This window comes from Gadus macrocephalus, chromosome 8 (genome assembly GCF_031168955.1).
Source record: "Gadus macrocephalus chromosome 8, ASM3116895v1".
NCBI lineage: Eukaryota > Metazoa > Chordata > Actinopteri > Gadiformes > Gadidae > Gadus > Gadus macrocephalus.
Window position 1 is genome coordinate 22,658,639 of NC_082389.1, and position 6,031 is coordinate 22,664,669.

A 6,031-nucleotide genomic window follows, 5' to 3' on the forward strand; every position below is an offset into this window, starting at 1 on the left:
AAATGAAATGGTGTGTCAACATCATGTATGTATTGTAAATGATTTTTTTTGTGTATCCCTGAACCGTACCTCATGCTCCAACAAGCAAAATATTCATCATTGATCCTGCTGAACCTGAGAGTGATCTGGAAGGGACCAGAGGCCTGTTTCAGGTAGCTGGTTTTGAGGCAACCCCGAGTTTGTTCGCTCTGAGTTAATGGAAACTCTGGGTTTTCCGTTTCAGGTAGCAGGTTCAGCGCAACCGAGAGTTAGTTGCTGCGGCAACATACGCCGTGGACCTAACCTGCTCGGGAGGTGGTTAGACCTACTCTGAGTTTGTTGTCTATAAGGCTGAAGGCAGCTCTCTGACAGAAGGAAGTGTTAGAAATGGCATGCCCTTTTCTACGAGAGCCTGTGGATGTAGAGGCTGCGATCCTCAGAAGGAATCTCCGTGAAGAACGATTATTAAGACCCCGGTTGGATATACTTTCTTTTCCTGATAATTTTCTTCACGACCGCTATCGTTTTTCAGCGCAATCTATCATTTATTTAGGCCACCTTCTCAGTCCCCATGTTAACTGTCAAACGCACCGGGGGCATGCTTTAAGTTTAAGTTGGTTTTTTTTACGCAATTAACGCATGTGCAGAATGATCCGCCCCGTGCATCCCACCCGCTCTGTACTACAGTCACTTTAACGTTGTGGCTTTCCCATGATCAGAGTAGCTGACTAACCACGGACCTATAACTGCTGCAAGTCAAGAAACTATTTTTAAGAATGCAAGGCAGAAAAGACCCTGGTACTGCTTTTAACCAGATGCTGTTCTTCTCTACATGCACATGCTCAGCATAATCGTCTGCATTGTTCACTGAAGTAAACCCCTTTGAGTAAACTGTTCAACAAAATAACTTGTCCCACCACAGCCCGTGTTCTAATAAAGACAATCTACTTTTTATGAGGATTTCTTTATTTCCTGAAAGCACAAAAAAAGTCATTCATATCGGGTATGTTTTTAGAGCAGGGAACAGTATCCCAGTTTGCACCTCACTCACCTTTAACTTATGTTCCAAAATTTGGATCTCCAAAGCATCCTTTTGCATATTTTGAATTGTTACAATTGCATGGAGGTTGGTGAGGGCATCTGGTTCAAGTAGGGCGATGACGCCATCAGTAACTGGAAGAAGATGATTCGACAGTGAAATTATTACTTGAGCGCAGAATATTGCCCCATCTAATTTGCAACATGCTGGGTTGCGTGTACATATTTAATTATTTTGAATAACCAACCTCTTATAAAGGCACTTCTATCCTGGGGGGTGGGGGGGGGATCAGAGGAGCTCCCCCCAGGGATGCCCTCAGCCACAGGACGCATACTCTGTTGTCTGAGGGCCATCTCCTCAGCCTCTGTGAGGGCTGCAGAGGTGGACCCCCTCCAGTCTTCCGGGCCTCTGCTTTTTTTCGATTTGCTAACATGGAGGAAAATGTTACCCTAATATTCAGTAAGCGCTATATTTTTTTATATATATATATTTTTTTTTATATATATATATATAAATAATGCATTTTGCCTAGGGGGTGGCTGGGAAATGTACTACTTACATTTACTGCTTAAATATAGGCCCATCACATGTTGAATATAGCTGTTAAATTAGGTACAGCAGGCAAAACAGCACAATTGATTTGATTTCAATTCAACATTAGTTTACCTGTTTGAACTATATTTTTGTACTTCATCTTCATTTGCTGCCAAGTCCTCTTGGGGCAACTCGGGGTTGCGTAAATTGACACACACGCAATTTACATATTGAATAAGTGGAAGATATTAAACTTTCCTCTTATTTTATTTTATTTTACTAATTTATTTTACTCACGCATTGACTTGTTCAGCTATTTCAGGCCAAGCTCTCTCTGGGTAACTGCTCGGCATACGCATTCATTAGAATTTCCAATTCCGTGGGAGAAAGTAAGTGGATCTACGCTTTTGGTCCAAGTTTGATCATGTTATCAGCGATCCATTGATGATGGCTCTTTATAGTCAACAGGCACACCCTCAACCCAGAGTGAACATACTCAGAGTTGATTAACCCAACGCTGATCACCTGTTCTGAAACCGAAAACACAGAGTTTCTTTTCAACCCTGAACTCTGAGTCAACCAACTCAGAGCGCAGGATTAAACTCAGAGTATGTTAAACCAGCTACCTGAAACAGGCCTCAGGAAAGCAGCAAAATGCTTCCAGTAAAAATATTTTTATTTACATCTTCCTCTCTCCTTTGTCAGTTCACAGAGTATTATTTTCAGATAATGACAGCACCCATTGTATCAGTCACTATGGCCCACACAATGGTTACACTTCTGTTTTTTAACAGCAAATACTTTAGGACAAGGTTTAATTTAAACTGACAAAAGGATTGGTTGACCTTGGCATGGAAACCTGCCACCATTTCCCACACAACACAGAGAGATGGAACTAGCTGTGGAGTCATTGTCATGGAGTTGAAGTAAACCATCTCAAACCACCACCAGGCTGTTAATATATTCACAAATATATTAACAGCCTAATATATTCACAAATTCACAAAGTTAAGATGGCAATACAAATAATCCAAAGCTTTCCAGCAATTCCAGAGGAACTCAATATCGATTCTGAATGCAAAAACATTGCACGTTTAAGAGAAGATATGGCAGAGGAGATGCTTCTTGCCGCAGGTAATGTAAAGACGTTGTTACTGTACAATGTCCCATTGATGATACATTTAAAATGTATAAATGTGTAAATTACACATGCTATCTGTTCACAAAGGTCTTTTTTAATGGGAAAAACGCAGACTGAAAGTTCCTTCGGCCTTCCAAATCCGAACAAAAGACATTCTTTGCGTAAGTATCACAAGTTCAGTGATAAAATATAAATTGCATGAAAAAGCAGTGGAGTTAATGTGACTTGGTTTGTGGTTTCTACAGATCGAATGCGGTAAATGCAACAGATGGTTCCATGCATTTTGCCTTGGAATGACAGCTGCCAGTGTTCCAGAGAAAGACAATGCATGGTATTGTGAAATTTGCCTTTAAGACGAAAGGGATGTACATATTGTAATAGTTATGAATGTTTGAAGATTCAAAAAAATTCTCAGTCTCTTGGCCATATGCTATTCATGACAGTTCTGGTTCTATATTGTTTATCCTACAAAGTTGGATCATTTTGGGGCCATACTACCCTCTAGGGGTTGAAAAAACTAAAGAATAGCGAATAAGAAAATTAAGTTCCACAAAATGAAAGGGGAAAAAGACAAAGTAAGGGGATATTATTCAACCACGGACATGAGGTTACCAAAACAGGGGAATGTCTATTTTGACAACGAATTTTGAGAAATTATACGATAATGTTATAAGAAATACGGTCACTGGCAACTCAAAGCATAAGAAAATGTATTTTTATTCATTACTGGGCTTTGTTTTTGTTTAAGAGATAGTCTACAGCCATATTTACTAATCTGTTATGAAAAAATGTCTTTTTAACAATGCCTGTGGTGTGTTTTTCATAATTATTCCCATCCTATTTCACAAAAAAGGTCACCCATAATAAGTAGCAGCTTACCATTAGCAACAAGCCTACTATAGTAAACAGAATGGGTAAAAAATTTGAATATTTCAAATGACCCGTAGTAATTAAAAGCCCACCATTGGTAAGCACTACAGCAATCAGAATGAGAAAATTTATTTTAATAGATTTTTGGTGAATATTTCAAACTATTAATTTCATCTGGTTTCACTATTATGCAAAATATCAACAAATAATGACCAGTAGTAGGTCAAAGCCCACCATCGGCAAGTACTACAGCAATCAGAATGAGAAAATGTATTCTTATTGAATTTTGGTGAATATTTCAAACTATTAATTGCATCCTCATTCGCTATTATGCAAAATGTCAACAAATAATGACCCGTCGTAAGCAAAAGCCCACTATTGGCAAGTACAACAGCAATCAGAATGAGAAAATGTATTCTTATTGAATTTTGGTGAATATTTTAAACTATTAATTTCATCCAGTTTCACTATTATGCAAAATATCAACAAATAATGGCCAGTAGTAGGTCAAAGCCCACCATCGGCAAGTACTACAGCAATCAGAATGAGAAAATGTGTTTTTCATTGATTTATGGTGATTTCTTTCCTGAAACAATTCCATGGTAACGTCTATGCCACCAGTCTGTGGGGTGTCATTTGTAGACGGTCCCTAAAACAGATGGCAGCCGGAACTTAGATTACAGTGCTGTTCTTGCACAGATATCGATAGCAACTAGGGGTGTGCACGGGTACACGTGTACACGTGTAACCGGTTAGTAAACCAAAACTGTTTAGGAAAAATCAGTAAACGAAAACCGTAAAAAAATATATAGAATAATCACCGCGCCATTGGGAATCGCGACGGTCCATTCCCAACCTAAAGTGTACATATTTATAATTCAAAATTCGTCCCAGCCTTTATACCACAGATACTCTAGGGTCAATATCATATAACAGCGTTGTCTGATAACAGTTTAATTCATGTTTCAAGATTTACCAGCTCTCGTTTTGAAGAATAATCACCGCGCCATTTGTTTCAATGGGAATCGCGACGGCCTATACTTTCAACATAAAGTGCACATATTTATAAATGAAATTCGTCCCAGCCTTTATACAACAGATACTAGGGTCTATAGCATATAACCGCGTTTTCTGATTACAGTTTAATGAAACAGTACGCTGACAACATCCTAATTAACAAAGCAACTGCAAATTAACCACACGGAGATAACCATGGCAACCGGTCAAACAAATTTTCTTTTTGCGATCATTCTGCTTGCGCATCCGCCTGTTGATAAACAAATAATCCCGCTATTGAACGAAGTTAAACCGAGTGTGCGCGACTGCGGTCCACTTTAAAAAAAAATAAATAATCATTCATTAAGAAAAAAAAACGGTTAACCGTGTACACACGAAAAAAAAAAGGGGTAGTGTTACCGTTCACACCCCTAATAGCAACAACAAATTTCAGTGTGATTTTTTGTCAATACGCTGTCCTATACTGTCCTCAACATACTACACCCGTAATATAGTGCAATTGTGTTGATTAAGCCGATTGCGGGACGAATCCGATTGCAAAACTGAATATCCAATCTGCTGCTAACTTTTACCCGCTTGCAAATTAGCCATGTGCGCCTAACACAAGAAAGACGTAATGTTGAGAAGTCATACTAGAAACAGATAGCAAGGGAAAGCTAAACTAGACTGTATCAATCACATACTTTGGGTCCATTCTAACTTATGGTAAGAGGCTAGTCTTTAAATCTTTGCAGTCACTGTATGTTGATGATAAAACAGAATGTTTTGCATAAGATGAGTGTGTGCGACTGTGCGTGTGTCCTTTCCGGCTTCGGCATACTGCATGAATATAAAGGCCTTGTGGTTAGTTGTGGTCTTAGTGAAGCAGCCTTGCCTTGGAGTTGGATAAGTTGGAGTGATTGTGTACGGGCATGTGAGAGTGAGAGAGAAAACACAGCCGCCGTGGTGATGTTTGGCTTGTTGTGGGCTGTCTGTTAGCATCCGCCGGGTTGGACGATGTGCTTTGTGTATGTGTTAAATCTGTCTGGTCATATTTGCGGTGGATTGATGGTTAAATAATGTCACACCACGATCGGTCATACTTGCAGGCACCCATTTGCAAGTGCACTGATTCCGTGTCCGATAGGCTATACCTGTCATTTATTCAGTTGATTCCTCTTCTAAATGAGCCAGATTGGTGTCAATTATTGTCGTGTTTGCATTGTAATGCCCCCGGAAGAATTGTGTTGGTCTGGAGGCTTGCGTGCCTCAATGACCCCAAGAGCTATACCGACAGGAGCTTAGGCTACTGGTAGGGTCACCCAAGTCGGTCAGGTCGAGGGATAGACGTCTGACAAAGTGCAATCCACTGGTCCTCCAGGATGGGGGATGGGCACAGGGCTAACAACCCAGTCCCATAGAAAAAGTATTGTTACGGAAACAGCAACAAAGGATTAAAACACTACTGTGTA

The 6,031-nt window shown here is 39.8% G+C and overlaps 1 long non-coding RNA gene across 2 annotated transcripts; it reads right to left on the reverse strand.

The window, feature by feature from the left end:
* Positions 1–518: 518 nt before the first annotated feature.
* Positions 519–1,765, reverse strand: LOC132463633 (uncharacterized). 2 transcript variants are annotated; one of them, XR_009527085.1, is made up of 3 exons: positions 1,685–1,765; positions 1,266–1,444; positions 519–1,152 (listed from the first exon to the last, which is right to left on the reverse strand). It is a non-coding gene; the product is annotated as an uncharacterized LOC132463633 (long non-coding RNA). The 2 variants fall into 2 exon arrangements; XR_009527084.1 differs by lacking the exon at positions 1,685–1,765 and having other exon boundaries at positions 1,266–1,478.
* Between the last annotated feature and the right edge of the window lie 4,266 nt (positions 1,766–6,031).